The sequence below is a fragment of the Rattus norvegicus genome, chromosome 20 (assembly GCF_036323735.1).
Source record: "Rattus norvegicus strain BN/NHsdMcwi chromosome 20, GRCr8, whole genome shotgun sequence".
NCBI classification, from domain to species: Eukaryota; Metazoa; Chordata; class Mammalia; order Rodentia; family Muridae; genus Rattus; species Rattus norvegicus.
In genome coordinates this window covers 11,277,585-11,295,125 of record NC_086038.1, presented here as the reverse complement: position 1 = coordinate 11,295,125, position 17,541 = coordinate 11,277,585, and the positions used below count along the sequence as shown (strand labels likewise).

At 49.4% G+C, this 17,541-nt stretch overlaps 1 protein-coding gene across 4 annotated transcripts in view; it reads right to left on the bottom strand.

Moving 5' to 3' along the window:
• The window catches only part of Adarb1 (adenosine deaminase, RNA-specific, B1), a 128,246-nt gene that overhangs the window by 55,291 nt on the left and 55,414 nt on the right, over window positions 1–17,541 (bottom strand). For all 4 annotated transcript variants that reach the window (NM_001111056.1, NM_001111057.1, NM_012894.2 and 1 more), the window contains exon 2: window positions 11,465–11,637. The gene's annotated coding sequence lies outside the window, so the exon portion shown is untranslated. The remainder of the gene's footprint in view (window positions 1–11,464; window positions 11,638–17,541) is intronic.

Here is a 17,541-nt window from a genome sequence, read left to right as displayed (position 1 = left end):
CAGTCATAAAAACCCATCTTTCCACCAGCTCTTTGCATTCCGAATGCACATTTGTCAGTGAGCAGAACCAACGTGTCTGTGGTACATTGACTCGAGTACTTTAAAACCCTATGCAGGATTTGTTGGCCTCATGGTACTCTTACCTCAAGCCTCTGCCCTGCCTCGATAGGTCCATGCTACGGATGGGTGCTGCAGACAGCAGGCCCATGGAGACAGCTGTCCTGGAGGTGTCCCTGCTGCTGGGAAATGACACTGGCTCACGTACATGTATAGTGAAACCTCAGCTTTACATGATGCAAGTTCTGAGCACAGCAGGCAGGAGTGCCTTGGGGGACACTTTCAAGATTGGGGGACACCGGAAGTACCTGCTAAGAAACCCAAGAACCAAGAGCCCGTTGGAAAGGTGAGGTTGAACCTGCAGTGTCCTGTGGTGGCACAAGTGAGTTAGTGTCTTGGGTAGCAAACAGGGCATGACTTGAAAGGGCTCTTCCAGTGGAAGCAACGCTTAGAACTCTTCCTGAGAGCCATGCAGATCCACATATATATATCCCTAGAGTGGAGTGGCAGGCGTGTGGGATGTGAAGAGACAGGGCTGGTGGCTGTCACAGCCGTAAAGCCGGGCAAAGGCAGGATGGAAGATTGACTGGCAGAGAAGACAGAATGCAGGCTTTTAGGCCAGGCCTGAGGCGGGCAGCAGGTGAGAGAAGCTTCCCTGGGGAAGGTGGGACACTGGAGGACACAGAGTTCAGCTCCTGAGAGGGAGCTGCTGCAGGCAGAAGCCGCACTGTTTCCACTCCCTGACTGCTGGGGCCCAGAACAACAGGCCTTAGCACGATTCTCCTAAGCCCAGGCGGGAAGATGGTGGCCACCTTGTCACTCCCCTCTCCTGACTAGGTCCTGCACACACCACCTTAGCATGTTCCAGTGACACTGACAGGAGAACCCAGCCTGGAACCCACTCACCTGGGGGCTGGCTTTAGCATGGCCTCTTTTCCCCGACGCAGCTCCCACCTTTCAGGACTCTTACCCATCATTCTAGGGCTATTGTACCTCAGTATCTTCTGGGGATTGAGCCAACATACCAGCCCCCATACTAGAATCTGTAGATGCTCAGGTCCCTGACCTACGTGGCACGGTATCCGGATGACCTGTGCGCACATCTCAAGTACTCTTCATAGCCAGCACAACACAACTGTCGTATGAATACTGCACTGTATGAATACATTTCCCAACAACATAGGGTTGAGAAGTGACAAGGAAAAGCCTGTACGAGCTCAGCCCAGATGCAGTTTTTCCCAAACATTTTCAATCCGTGACTGGAGGCAGACACCCCACAGATCCGAATGACGGTTAGAGCAGGCAAGAGCAGTCGGGCAAGCCCGATACCTATAAGCACTTATTCAGCCTTAATGCCTTTACACTGTGTCATACTCCCCGAGGCCGTGGGGGCCGTGGGGGCCGTGGGCACTTGGGAACAGAGGACAGTCTTAAGGGGTACAATCAACACCCTAAAGACAGACTAGGGAAGCATCTTTAATGTTGTCCTGCGTCTAGGGAGCAAAGGAACCCTTTCACAGAAATGGTAGCAACACTGGCATGTCTCAGTGTTAGTCCAAGAGGGCTGCGTGTCAACCTGCCACCCCCTAGGCCTCCTGTCAGGCAGTCAGGATGTGTGAGAGGGGCTGCCAAGAAGACAGCAGAGCCACCCAGAGGCGGCATAGAGGGCTCAGGTGGTCACATAGGCCTGGACACCAGCACAGGGTGATCCAGACCTATGCCACAGCTCTAAGGAGCCTGTGGAAACACGGCTGTGGAGAGTGCTGGCCGCAGGTCAGGGGTGCCTGAGCTGCTGTGTCTGTGCTTTTACTGTGCCCCCAGGATGTTTGGCCCAGGGAGCAGATGACTTGCTTTGGAAAACATCTGGTCAAGACATCTCCAACTTAGGCGGCAGGTGGCAGGTTTTATAGTTTCCTGTCACAAGTCACTGTGGACAAATGCCCTGACTGTGCCACATGCCTGTGCTTTGATACCCACAGGCTCCAAACCCACAGTGAAGATCAGGTGTACAAGGTGTGGCTCCCATCATGGAGTCAAAGGCAACTACAGGAATGGGCACCAAGCCACAGAAGAGACAGTCGTTTAGAAATAGGAAAGCGGGGGTTGGGGATTTAGCTCAGTGGTAGAGCACTTGCGTAGCAAGCGCAAGGCCCTGGGTTCAGTCCTCAGCTCCAAAAAAAAAAAAAAAAAAAAAAAAAAAGAAATAGGAAAGCGACTCTGGGTTATCGCAATAAGAAGCTGGGAAGGCTGTCGGGCCCACTCAGTTATGTGGAGCCACACTCAGGCAACAGTGGGTAAAATGGTGCTGTGTGAGTTTGTCTTCTCGCAGAGGTCATCTGGATCTCACGAGACAGTCCCTCTCCCCAGGCCCATGTTGGTCTGTCTTTGGCCTTCTTGAGAGTGAGTGTGACTTTTGACTGTAGCAGGTTAACAAGGCTCATGGCACGAGAGCTGTGGGAAACTGGGGTATACGGCCAGGAAGCACGATGGTGTGATTAGCACATGCTGACTTACGCTGAGTCATCCCCGGTCTACAGAGCAGAATATACACCCCAACTCCATGTGTGCCGCTTTCTTCTTCTGCCTTCCAATTTCTTCTATCTTTAGAGTTAGTTAAGAGAAATATCAAAACAGAAGTCTGATTCGTGAAAATAAAAAACAGACTCCTGCAGAATGTGGCTATGGAGTGAGCCAGATGTGTCTTCGATGGCTTAACTTAAAACATACTTCAAGCCAGGAGTGTTGGCACACGCCTTTAATCCCAGTGTTAGGGAAGCAGAGGCAGACAGATCTCCAAGTCTGAGGCCAACCTGGTCTGCAGAGAGAGTTCCAGGACAGCCAGGGCTATAGAGAAGCCCTATGTTGAAAAGCGAACAAAAATAAATAAGTAATCTATGACTTCAATAAAGAAATACTTCAAAACTTCTCCCAACTATAAAAGTGATCCCGTTTTTACCTTCAGTTGCTGTGTTTTGCAAGGTACCATTTTCCTTTGGGGGAATGTCATAAATAACCATATACCATTTAGCATTTGACATTCCTAGTAACTAATTTTATTTTTAATCTATGTCCTCGTAGCAAAGACTAAAACTGGATGTTCCTAGAATATTCACTTGGGATGAAACTCCTTTAAAGTATTTCCCACAAGATCTGAACAGTGACATCATCAGCTGACATGCCAACGTGGACAGGGGACATCTCACTAGACCCCACCACTAGATGAAGATCTGTACATAATTAATGACTGTTGAGAGAGGGAGGGGCAAACTCCCCTAGGGATGAGCCCCACACTCAGTTATCCAATCTCAAGTGGTCACCCCAAACAGCATACATGGTACAGCAATACCAAATGCACTATAGGTTGTAGTTATGTGTTTTTGTGTGTGCACACGTATGTGTGTGTGTGTGCGCGTGCGCATGTACATGTGTGTCTGTGACAATAACAATATAGAAAAAGAGGCTATGAATTTGAGAGAGCAGGGGTAGAGGGTACACAAAAAGAGTTGGAGGGAGGGGCAATAATGTAATTATTATATTTAATTCTCAAAAATTAACTTATCAGTAGCATTTGCTTGCTTTGGTAACAGGGTCTCATTTTGTAGCCCTGGCTGGCCAGAAACTTGCTATGTAGATCAGACTGGCCTCAACTCACAGAGACCTGTCTCCCAAGGGATGGGAATAAAGGCATGTGCCACCATGGCCAGAGGTTAATATTAATTTTTAAAAGTATTTTCTGTGCTTGGCTGTTCTTCCTGGGCTCAGGTTTGATTCACAGCACCTACATGGTAGCCCACAAACATCTATAACTCCAGTTCTAGAAGACCCAACGTGTTCTGTTCTACGCTGGCACCAGGCATGCACACGGTGCACACACAGGCAGAACATCCATACACATAAAATAACTTCAAAACATTTGAATGTTATTGCCCTATTGCCTAGGATGAGTGAGGGGTTTGGGGTATTGTTTGTTTATATAGAGGTGGACTAGGACTGTCCTTTTCCAAAGTTGTAAGGTATGGCCTTATTTACTTGGGATCATTTACGTATTGTTTTACCCAGTGTAGCAGAGATCAAGTTTCATCACCCAACACACATTAACTGGATCCTAAGGATTCGGGCTGATAAGACCAGCAGTTTCCCCGCTCCACACTTTCTGGCTTGAAGGCCTGCCATGGAAATTCCAAATTTGGATTTCCCCTTAGCTACAGTAGCAGAAGATAGTCGAGCTTCCACTAAGGCTACTTGAGCCTTCTTGGAAAAAAAAAAAGACAGGTCTCCTACGGTTCAAGCTGGCGGGATGACTCACTAGGTAGCCAAAGCTGGCTGTGAATTCCCGATCCTCCTGCCTCCACCTCCCAAGTGCTGGGATTACGGGCGGGTGCCAGCACACCTGGTCTCTTCGAGCTTTTTATGGCGTCTACCACAACTGCTAAACCCTCCAGCCTCTCTCATGGGATTGCAGTTATTACAAGTCTAATAAGGCGTAATCCTATCCTACTTTCCTGGGCACACATTTTCACTAGCTGTGCTGGCCAGTTTTATGTAAACTCAAGCTAGAGCTATCAGAGAGGAGGGAACCTCAATTGAGAAAATGCCATCAGAAAATGTAAGCGGGCAAACTCAAGGGGCATTTTCTCAGTTAGTGATTGATGGGGGACACCTCTGGGCTGGCGGTCCTGGGTTCCGATAAGAAAGCAGGCTGCACACTCCATGGGGAGCAAGCCAGTAAGAGTTCTCCATGGCTGCTGCATCAGCTCCTGCCTCCAGGTTCCTCCTGACTGCCTTTCATGATGATCTATGATATGGAAATGCAAGTGAAATAACTCAGCCTCCCCCCACATACACATACAAAGTAGTCTACTCTTTTAAGAGTTTGGCTATTTACATAAAAATCCACATGTGAGAAAATGTAGCATTCCTCAATATAGCATTTTAAACAATGTTTAAATTTGGTTATGTACATATGTGTGCTTGGTGCAAAGGGAGATACCAAAGCTTTGGGTCTGGATGGTTGTGAGTCACTCAATGGGTGCCGGGAACAAACTGAGTCCTCTGTAACCACTAAGCCATCTCTTCAGAGAATACTAAAACACTTCACAAGTATTTCTTAATAAGAAAACTAACAAAATATCCCCTTATCTAGCTCATATTTATTGGATTTCCGCTACACACCCCATGCTCTCAGTGCTTGAGAGACATCAGGAAACAAAAGCCACATGGCTGCGGTCATGAAACCTGTTCAAACATGGACAAGAAGGATGCTCCGGGAACGTCAGACAACTGAATGACAGCACACCCTGCGGACGGTAAAAAGATGCCTGGGTGGTCAGCATGGGGTAAGGTTTCTCCACACTGATAAGACAATGAGGAAGTGGGCCTCAAGCTGGTTAGGCAGCTAGCCTTGAGCGTCAGGCAAGCATGCTCTGCGGGCAGTGTCTCCGGGCAGCTAAGCAGAGATGTAAGAAGGGGTCTGTGGGCCCAGCATGCGGGACTTCCTAGGGGAAGGGGCAGCCACTCAACAGAGGCCACTGAAGCAGGACTGTTACCCAGAGTTTTCATCTGGTTCTGACCTACTTTTAAGAATGCTGGAGGCTGGCAGGGAACAGTCAGGGGTAAGGCTTAGTGCAGGAGCGCAAGTCAGGACTTGGGGACAGCAGTGCAAGAAGTAGGCGGCAAGCATCCCACGGTGCTCAGAAGTACGGCCAGGGGCTTCCTAGGTAGGAGTGTGGGAACCAAAAGGAGTGGAATGGAGAGCATAAGGGAGAGTGCGGGACAGAGGAGGAGGATCTGGGGGTCTGCAGATCCGCAGGAGGATGCAGCTAGGCAGGGTCTGAGTCTGGAATCAGCCTACACTGGGGACACATGGTTGGAAGTCACCTGCAGAGGTACACTGGGGTATGAGCACAGGCTGGCCTAGATGAGGTAAGGTATAGCAGAAAGGTCCCCAGGGAACAAGCTTTTGTGGGTCCTCACCCACACTGCCAGTCCCTACACGTGTACCAGCTCATCTAAACCTCACCAGACCTCAATAAGGAAGCCTTGGGGTGGCTGGATGAGGGGAAACAGACACCCATCAACTGCTTTACAGCGAGCGATTCATGCCGTGCTTGTTTAAAATGGAGGTATAAGTCCACCATCTGCACAGGCCCATGCATTACCATGGTACAGTACCTCCATCAAATGCTTCTCTGTCTCCAGTGGGCCAGGCCTGTGCACAAATGCTCACTCCCTTACACCCCTGAATCTTTGTCTGCCGAGCATAGAAGGTGGCCCTGGGACAAATCCTGAGCTTACCCGGGAGTGCGGACCTGCTCAGCACTGGCAGGTAAGTCTCAGTTTTGGTGGCTCTCCAGCTGTCAGGGCCTGGCTCATGCAGGCCCACCAGCTGCTGGGGTGCTGTACTGGCTGAGGTGAAGAGTCGTGCCAGCATGCCAACCTTGAGGCTCTGTGTCTATGTGCAACTGTCCGACTACAGTGAAAGTACTGAGTTTACTCTTCAAATCACAATTTCCGTAAAAGGTAAGTGGCGACAACACAGGCACCCTTCTTGGGGGTAGCAAGTCCATACTTGCCATGTTAAAAAGGAGGGAGTGTAACTCGGTCTGTTTGCTCCCCTTGCGGCTGGCCTGCTCTCTCTGGAGTGATCCTACAGCACCACCTGCTGTCCAGAAGAGGCCACTCCAAAGAGCTGCTCTAGGGATGGGACTGATGATAACCAGTGTGTGCTTGGTCCCTGAACTACAGCAGGTCAGATGTTATGAACATTTCCTTCAGACAGGGTATGCTGAGGCCAGAATGACCAGGGAACCTACTGAGACATGGGTGTTGACTGCAGAGGGCAAGAGGAAGGTATCTGTCCCTTGGTGGCAGAGTGACGGCAGTGGCTTTTTTTTTTTTTGGGGAGGGGGGGAATGGGTCAAAACCTTTCTAAGTCTCTCCTTAGAGTTGTGCCCTACCCTGGGCACTTGCCACAGGCTCTCCCAGCCCCACTCTCTGGCTTCTTTCTAGGTTGTTGGTTCCTGTCTGTTTCACCCTACTCCTGCCTAGGTGTCTAGAACAGATCGTTAAATTACCTATTCAGACTCCTGCACTGGGTTCCACTTCCTACTTCCAACTTTCTCCCATGGCTCACGTCTCTGCTTAAAAATCACCAGCGGGTACACATACTTGAGAGAAGGTGGCTGGCCTTGACTTTGTCCTTTCTCCGTGTGGTCAGCGGGCCTGACAACTCTAGGGAGTCACAGAGAGACCACATAAAGTTTGCTTCAGGCCAGAGACTCAGGAAGGGGGTCAATTGCCATGGTGGGTGAAGGGGATACCTAGGGCCTGCAGTATTCTAGTTCTGCCCGCTGTTTCTCAGGAGAAAGTTTTTCAGTATCATACGGTGATGTGGTGAAGGCCCCCACTGGAACCAATCAGTACGTTCAGACTCTCCCAAATCTCCAGGGCCCTTTTTGGTCATGAAAACTTAAGCGCCCTAACAGACAAACTGGGAATGCACCACTTAGAAACCTCACACTTGGTGTTCTTTAAAACATTTTACTCAGACAAGTTAAAAACTTCTAAAATGAGAACAATCTTAGGGTTGGGGATTTAGCTCAGTGGTAGAGCGCTTGCCTAGCAAGTGCAAGGCCCTGGGTTCGGTCCCCAGCTCCAGTAAAAAGAAAAGAAAAAAAAATGAGAACAATCTTAGATCACTGACTTAAGCAGCTGCACCCCCTTCCTCTTCAGCACGGACTAGTCTTGCCACCTACCCAAGGGTCCCAAGGACTGAATCCTGGGTAGCACTGGCCACATCAGAGGCCACACCACAGTCTCAGCCCTCTGCACAGCAGGAGTCGTGCTGGCCCAGGGCTCTCTGCTCCCAGGTAGGCCCCGTGGTCCTACCCGACTCTCCCTGCAGGTAGGCCCATCCACAGGACAGGCACGTTTTCTGGGTAAAGGGACAAATGCACAGAGTGTAAAAAGTACTCTTCAGAACTGTGACCCTCTAGAGCAACACCCACCCAAAGCCAACAGTATACGTGAACATAGCAACGCTGTCTCTTCCCCAAATCCAGGGAGTGTGCTCAACTCAGGCCCTCTAAGGAGAGAGTGTTCAGGACAAACAATTTCAAACAGAGGATCTCTGTCCCCACCCCACCCCCCTTTAGATTACAGTCAGAGGCTACAGAGCCTGTCTATGTATCACCAGGGAATACATCATGATAGAAAGCAGAGTCAGGCCACTGGAATCATGGCGGTAGGGCTGTTCACCAGTCATCTATAGACAGGATGGAGAAGGTAGCTCTGACGCCTTCTCAACATGGAGTGGTAACTGTAGCCCCGCTGGCTCCAGCCCTATATACAGGGGCCTCCATGGGACAGCAAATGCCCTGCTTCCATGCTGTAATGCGGTTTGCTGAGGAGTTGTGGGTGTTACATCCTTAGGGTGGTGCTCACCTTCATTCTAGCTCTATAACTACAACCTGAGAACACGGGGCAGCAGCTTCCATGAGGGCCTGCGGAGCTCCAGAGCACAGCTGCCCCTGGCTCCCGTCTGACTAGCACACCCATCACCTTTCCAACTTGTCCAATAAGCTCTGTGACCAGCAATTCCTAAGCTCCAGAAGGCCTTTCTGGTCCCCTGCCTTCCTCTCCCGGAGCCTCCCACTGTCTGGTGACTGCAGTGAGCCTGCCTCTCCCCATCTTTCTCATTAGCAACTACCTGCTCCAGGTTACTCAGTTTCATCTTCCCTCTGATGTCCCTGGGTCCCCCAAGATGACCTGTTTTGTTTCTCCGCCTACGACGGCTGTTGTTTTGATTTAGTTGCTGAGTCTGGTGAGATGACCTGCCCTTGTCTCTGCTTTCGATGCCTGGTGCCCCCGCGGTACTCACAGTCCACAGTGGGTCCCAGGAGAAACAGGCCCAGGTCAAGATTTTAGCTTAGGTGGTTGATGAGCACAGGAAGGCTAAGGAGTTCCCTCTGGGAAGCCTGGTGTGGATCTTGGGTTTGGCTCCTGGCTACAGATAGAATGGCTAACAAGATATTCTGAAACCCTGGGGTGACAGGGACTGTGAAGAAAGCTATTCTAGCTCCCTGTGAAGCAGCAGTGCAGACAGCAATGAATTCTGTCTTCCGCAGCCCTCCTGATCTGCTGTGGTACATGACGGTCTTCTGTAAATGAGGGTGGATTAACGAGGCTGGAGGAAAATGCACTCCTCTCCTGTGGAACTCTCAACATTCATCTGTGTGCCCTCATGTGATGGTTTCTTCCCACTGGTGAGCAAGGAGCCAGCCCACTCCTGAAACTGTCCATGTGAGGTGTGTCACTTCCAATGGCTGAGGGTTCTGACCCCAGAGCCTCAAGCCCAGGCCTCCAACTTCTGATTGGCCAGTTCTGAACAACTACCAGAGGCTTGACCTTTCTGTCAGGAGATAGCCACAGTCTGACAAGGAAGGCTATAGCCTGCAAACCACTCTAAGAAATCCCTTTGAACATACAGATGTTCATTCTATCTATTCTTGTTCCTCTAGAGAACCCTGACGAACACACGCACCAAAAAGCTGTCTACGTGAGCCATGCCAAGACCTACTGGTGCTTTAGACACAAGCACAGTGATGTTTACGTATCTTTATCCTGTGCTTTTCAGCAATGCAACCACTGTGGAAAGAGCGCAAGACTGCACCACCTCAACAGGGAACCCCAGTACTTGACACCTCCGTCAGAAGTAATCCCTGAGCCACCACTTTCTTAAGGACCAAGCCCATAGCACAGCCGCCCTGCCAGCACTAGCCGGAAGTCCCCTGGCCTGTGTCCTGCCTGTCTGAGGAGGGCACCTGTTATGAAGTGGTAGATGTGGTAACCAAGAGAGCTATTGTAGCCAAAAGCTTACATGTTTAGTTTACTTCAAACCAGATGAAGAAAGGAAAATCAAAACACCAAGCTGTTGACAAAATGAGCTCCCGTCACCCCAGGTAAAAGCGATACACTGTTTCACCCCAGGTAAAAGCGATACACTGTTTCTACACGGCTGCTAGCATTTATTCACAGAGCCAGTAGGAGGAGACAATGCTCAGAGTTTAGCTCTCCAGCCTTGAGCTTTGCTTTCTGGCGCGGGCCGTGCTTCACAGGGCTCCTTGCCGCCTGACTTTCCTGTATTAAGAACAACTGTGCAAAAGGATATGCATAACTCATCCTGCTGCTTCCCATACACGACGGAATCGATGCAGTGCTTTACCTCTGTGGCATGTTAAGATCAGGGGTCATTAGCGGAGCTCAACGTGGCGGCATGAACCCCTCCTGAGTCTCCAGACTCACCTCAGCTCTGGGATCTTCAGGGTCCCTCAGAAAACCCTGGTCACAGAGAAGCTGACTTCACATTCTAACGGAGCTCCAAGATGGGCTACCCGTGAAAATAAAACTACTTGCTGGCACATCACCGTCGAAGGAAACTGTGATTTTGTTCTTGCCACCTCCTGCCTGTCCATGTCCCACAAGGAGAAAAGATCAGCATCAGATGTAGATGGAATAGAATCTTTTTTAGAGCTCTCTTTCTTGGCACAAATTCAAAACCCAGTGGTCAGAAGCGAGCCCACTGCTGTTCCCCGAACACAGTGATGTCTAGGAGCTGCTCTGATTTGCCCACATGTACATCCTCGGTAACTTCACCTACTTCCCTGACTCTAACTGCTACCCAAGGCTCGCTGGTCCGCAGTGCAGGATAGCCCTTGATTTTCAGTGGATGGCTCACACAGGGAGCTGACACACAGGGGCACTCCTCAGTGTCAGCCTGTAATTGAGGAAGCAGCAAAGCCAGGAACATGCCAGGCCAACACGCACAGAGCACCCTCGGACTGCCACAGGCCTCCCAGCTTCCCTTTCCTCCACGCCGAGAAGAAACGTCTAACTTTCATATCCTAGAACACAGCCATAACTGAGCTACCACCATTCTAGTGCTTTAAGGGCTTCAAGCACCCCAACAAGAACAGATGCTGACCTAACTGTCAGCCATAAAGACTAAACACCAAAGAAATTCAGAGAAAAAGGCGGTGAGTGGTAAAAGGCTCTCACGAGGCCTTGCCTAGTGCCAGGCACAAAGTACTGGCTTTATCAACAGTGATGGAGTCAGAGGTGGCCCCTCTGGCTGGAGGGATGTGAGGTCTAAAGATGATCGGTGGCCACAGGAAGATGTTCGTGAACTAACTCAGGGTAACAATCTGTGCTAGAATTTTTCAGGGAAATGCATTTCATAAAACTTTTTTTAAAAGACAGGACTTTGTTATGGATCCCAGGCTGACCTTGAACTCTTAATCTTCCTGCCTCAGCCTCCGGAGGGCTTGGAATTCAGGTCCCTGCCACCACATCTGGCACAAAAGTCACCTTCGGTCAGATTTTTATGAGATATTAAAAGGGTTTTACTTACCTTGAAATTTGTTTAGTTTTTATTTTGGCTCAAATCTGAGGCAAACTCTTTCAGGGCGAGCAAAGTGAGCTCATTGCTCAGCAGTACGGAAACAGCAGGCGTGATGCACGGCGCTGGCGTGTTTCCTTTAGCCACACCTTGAGCTCTCCATGTCCAGCCTGACACACTTCACTCTGTAATAAAAGATTCAATTACTTGACACTTATTTAACTCCAGGTTAAAGGCTGTTCTTTACCACCTCAGGAAAGAACTCTAATATTCTTGTTTGTAGGCTGGCCTTCCTGAGATCATCTGCACCCACCTGCCCAAGCTGAGATCACAGGCATGTACAACTGAATTGGAAAAGGCTTCTTCCTCTATACAAGCTTATACCATTTTTTTTTTTTTTTGTTCTTTTTTTCGGAGCTGGGGACCGAACCCAGGGCCTTGCGCTTCCTAGGTAAGCGCTCTACCACTGAGCTAAATCCCCAGCCCCGCTTATACCATTTTATACATTGTGTTCTTATGAGTTTTTCAAGGGGATACACGGTAACGACTCAGGCCTTCGTTCACTTGCCCACCACAAGTCAATGTACACATCACACCCACATTTAAATCTTGCTGGCCAAACAGAATACCCTAATAGAACACCAGGGTAAAAAAAGAGGCCTCAGGATAAATTTGTTCTCTTTAAAACAAAATGCATGCATCCATTATACATGCAAATACATGTGTGTGAGAATACAGACATGCAAACACATGTGCCCAGCCCTCACTCTACCCAGGTGGCCACTCTGCCTCTGGAAGCTGAAGGCTGTGAGACTGTCAACAGCCCATTTCTCCTCAGTGAACTGTCACCTAGTGAACCAGAAAGGGTACTTCTTCACCACAGTAGACTCAGGGCCCTTCCCTACAGAGTTGCTAGGGGAAGCCATGCTCAGAGGTGACTAGTAAATCTTCTGAGTAGATACTTGCTAGGAGCAAAATTAAAGTGTGTGTTGTCAGCTCAGTTCCTAACTCTTGCAAGCGCAGGACACTGCTGTAGGTGCTCTGAGGGGCAGGGTGAGGAAAGTCTGCCTGCAAGTCTCCCTGCCCTACACTCATGCCACCAAAGTCAACAGCTTTCTCACAGATGCCTTACAGACTTGGGACTGGGTTGCAGAGCCATCCAGCCCAGCACAAAGGCATCTGGGCCAAGTGCCCAGAACGGCTCCTTCATCACCTCACCACGCCTGGGAGAAGGAAGGGCATGCAAAGATCCTGGCATGGGCCTCCCAGAGCTGCCTCGCTTTGCTCCAACCCAGCCCCACCAAGATCCAGAGAGCAGTGGGAGAGCAGACCACAGGGGTGAGCCCTGCCATGCTTCTCCAGTGACTCCAGTGACACCCAGACACATCACAGAACCACAAGAAATAAAATACCATGCTCCTACCACTCTGAGTGAAGAGACCTTTGCCCCCCGTGAGTCCCACAGGCAGGGTGACCGCTCTGTCCATCAAACTACTCCGTGGGCATGGCACTGCCTAGCACCAGGCCTGTGCCTAAAAGAGGCAGTGGGACCCATTTCACATTTCTTCTGGATTGTCTCTGAGGACGTGAGTCACTGGGAAGAAGCCTGAGCTAGCTATGTGTTGAGGTCACATAGTGGAAAGATTGTCAGCCATATCATTCAGAAGTCTCCTGCAGCAGGACACTGAGCCAACGACCCTGGGGAACAACTGAAACAAAACCTCCAGCCACACGCCATCTCCAAACGGAAGTGGACCCCCAAGGCACCAGTTGCACTGGGCACAAGATCCTAGTCGTGATGATTATAAACACGGTGCTATTTTATGTGCCAGATGTTTTAAGATACATTGTCAGGCATCAAGGACTAGCCAAAATAAAATTATGGTAACACTAAACATAAAATATGCGTTTCACCTCCAAAACTTTTTAAAGTTAAGTAAGATTAACAAATCCCAAGAATATTACAGACTTAAAAAGACGTCGGGAGGAACAGAGTATCTGACTAAACTGCGTAGGTGAAAGCATGAGGAAACAAAATCTACCCTAGACAAACTCTCCATGCCTAGACGATCGCTCCAAAACATTTAAATATCTGTCAAGATAACGAGAAAGGGAAGACTCCTCAGGCTCATGCACAAGAACATCCAAGCACTGACTAACAGGTGAGCAAATTTAACCCAACAGGGTGGGTGTAGGGGGTGGTTCTGGTGCTTTGATCACGAATCTACCTGAGAACGCTGAAGGTCCTGTTCCCCAATTGGCCCTTGATCAGTCAACAAAAGATGCTTCTGGCCAATGGCTGGGCAGAAGAGGCAGGGCTTCCAGGTTTCCGTAGGCAGGCTAGGAGATGCAAGAGGAGGAAAGGTATTTCACCATGCTTGAGAGAGAGAGAGAGAGAGAGAGAGAGAGAGAGAGAGAGAGAGAGAGAGAGAGAGAGAGAGAATAGGAGCCATCAGCTAGCCATGTGAGATCTTGGTGGAGGTGCCATTGGCCACTTCCCCAACAGGGTCTGGGGTAGCAGGCGGGAGATTAGAAGCTCTAATAAGCTGAGGTAGATTTAAAGTGCTGAGCAAGGAGGAGGTAACCGAGTGAATAAGCTGGGGGCAGACTTAGAGGTGTTGAGCTGGAAGTGAAGATAAGGGCACAGTAGCTGAGGGAGTCTTAGAAGAGCCCGGCCAATGAGTTAAAAGCAAATTAAAAATAAGCTAATACGTATGTGTGCCTTTCATCTGCAGATCCAAGGGAACCTGGGGAATGGGGAACCTGGGAGAGCAGTCTGCCCAGAGCTTAAAGCACGGTAGTCAAAACTACATGCTACAGGTGGGCTAAGCTGTGGGCACACAGCTGTGTGTGTAAAAGTCTGATCTACCGGGGGCTGGGGATTTAGCTCAGTGGTAGAGCGCTTACCTAGGAAGCCCAAGGCCCTGGGTTCGGTCCCCAGCTCTGAAAAAAAAAAAGACCAAAAAAAAAAAAAAAAAAAAAAGTCTGATCTACCAAGTTAACTACATAGGAGAAACATGAGAGATACACATTAACACCACCGCCTAAAGTTTCCTCTCAGGCAGGTCAAATCGTAAGCTCATGGGAAAACTGAGGATAAAAGCTATGACAGAATCTCAAAGTGTAGTGTATCTACCAGTGTGCAAGGAAGGGTGCGTCAAAGAGCAGTGTGGAGCAGACTGAGTGCCAGCGTCCATCTAGGTTAGGCTGGTGACAGGTGCATGGCCACGCAGCTAAGTGCAACAACAATGGGTTTACAGAGCACTACATGCAGCTGCTATCAGACTAGTTAATGGCCACTTACGAACACTGACACCAGATGACCACCTGTAGCACAAAACAGAATAGAGAAACCCTTGCGTAGGTCAGGGAGAGGGACATGAAAAGGCACGAAGGAGACTCTATATTCCTCAGAAAGAAGAGACACTGAGGAGGGAGGCAGGAACTAAGGGGGGCTCAGACAGACAATCACACAGGCACATACTAAGCAGAGCTGTGACTCTCATACCTGTGCAGGTATGCATGTGATTTCGAGAACAGGCAACCCATAGGACAGAAGAAGAGACGACTGACTGACACCCCAGGATCTGGGACCCTCTCCACTTCTGGTGGCTGCTCTGAGTCTCAGAAGCCCCTTCTCTGACAAGTGTCTCCAGGCTCAACGAGCTGGACTTCAACAGCTCATCCGCCGATGCCAGGGAAGGCGGATGCCAACAGCAGTGCAGTACAAATTGTATTAGTGTGAATTTATCACTCTAGCACTTGATAGATTTGCTGTGCCAGTAATAATCATATTGATTAAATGAAACAATTACATTTCCTCTTAAAGCGGTATTTATCACTATAATTTAATCAGACTCTGGAAGTAAGGACTTCGCTCTGCTAAACACTATATACTCATCTTCTATCTCGCAAAGCCATGAAACCGACACCATCATGCGCGAGCGTGGGGTTAAACAGTAAGCTCACTGGGAGAGCCCCTGTTTCCAGACAGCTGTTATCCCAGGACTATATAGGTATAACAAACTCAGCTCATAAGCAACAAAGATAAGACCACCAGGACCAAGAAGCAACCCCCACCACAAGAGAACAACAGCCTTGCATAGAATGCCAGTGTGGTTCTGAGTACTGGCAGCCATCAGAGGAGGACTGAAGGTTCAGAGGCCCAGAGAAGAGGAGAGTCACCCAGGTAGACAGTGAAGGGACACACAGATGCTACCACAGCTGAGACAGACACATGGGACTGTCCAAGTGTTATAAGAGAAAGGGTAGGTCAGAGACCCCAAGCAGGTGTAGGAGAGAGAGGTCCCATCCGTGTTCTCAGGAAGATCCCCAGCCAGGTCAGCAACAAACACTGTGCCTGAAGGGTGTGAGGTGGCAGCCAGGGATGCTAGCTGGCAGCAGAAGACAAGGGACTCAGTGACAGCACCCAGCAGGAAAGGGAGCCCAACGCTGGCTCCTGGGACTGTGGCTGCAAAAGCAACCAGTGGGCTCTTCAAGCAGTGATGTGAGAAGGTCAAAAGGAAAGGGAAATTTCAGAAGTTTTATGAATTGTTCTAAAGTAGGAGGCCAGAGAGCCCAGGTCCGTAGCCATTCGCATCTCAACGAGGACAGCATCTTTAGGCCTAGCAGTTACAGCCCAGGACAAAGGCCCCGCTAGTTGGTGTACAACACCACGTGGTAAAACTCAAAAATGACAACCCTTCGTGGAGCGACACTAGCAGCTGACCTCTTTATTCCACTCAAGGATGTTCTGAAACAGGATGAATGGATATTCTGTTCTAAGAGTTCGTGCCAGTTTGGGTTTGATTTAAACCGTCCCCCTCCTCCCCCCCACCTCTGACACAGGCTAAGTTGTAGTTCAGGTGGTAAGTGTGTATCATAGTCAAGGAATCTGATTTATCTCAATTCTGAAGACCCAACTAAGCCAGCATCCTTCTACTAACATCGTCATGGCCACTCAGACACCAAGCATCACCTGGCCTGGCCTTGACTCTGTATTTCACTGAACAGACCAAAGGAAGAGTCTTTGTCATTTGCTTTACTGACTAAACACGTTTCGTGTTCTCAGCAAGTAGAGAGAGAGCAAGTTTTCCTTATAGCATCCCGAGAACGGACTGGGGAAATACCAGGGTTCTCACCATATATAAAAGCCCCACCTACACGAGCCTCCTGGGAAATGCAAGGGGGACCGCATGGCCCACACAGTTTGGCTCCCTGGGACAAGCAAGGGTCAGCAAAGACTGGGGCAGATCTGGAAGTATAACCACCTTCCCCACAGCGGGTCGGGATCTCAACAGTGATGGGAGCACCATTCGCTTTTAAATACGTGCACAATCTGTTGTTTTGTCAATTCTGCTTCCATGAAAAATGTTTTAACCTTTTCTCTTTCTGGAGACGGGGTCTTAAATGGCCCACACTGGCCTCAAACCCAGTATGTGGCCACAGATGACCTTAAACTTCTGATCCTTTGCCTCTGTGTTCTGAGACCTGAGATTACAGATGGGTGCACTGAACCTGGTTTACATGTTACTGGGCGTCAATCACAGAGCTTCATGTATGTTGGGCAAGCACTCTACCAGTTGAGCTACATCAGTTCTTTTATTGAGATAGAGGTCCAGTCCTCATCCTGGCTTTTTAAATGAGTTAGTGAACATTTTTGGAAATATTTTCATGACACAAGAGAAAAGACTCTCTCAAGCTTTCAGCAGTCTAAAGATTCATGTGAAATTAAAAAGCCTGTTGCAAATATTGAAAGAGCTCACTAAACAAACAGGGTTCCCCCAACCTGACTGCTTTATGATCAATTCAAGAGGAATCTAATGATCCATGAATGGGCTCTGTGTTTTCTGGAGGTAGAGCGAGAGGAAAGGCAGACATGGAGAGAGATACACAGAGAAACAGAGAGGCAGAGCCCAAGGAGCAAGCCAGCACGCCAGCGTGGGTGCTGGCCTCATGCTGAGGAACACAGTGGAGGTGGTGAGTGAGAGAGAGTTGGCTGGCACCTTTCTCTTCAAGCCCACCCTCTTGGGAGAACTGTCCACCCCTGGGCCAGATATACCCAAGTTCACTCAAAAGGCGTGGGGCTC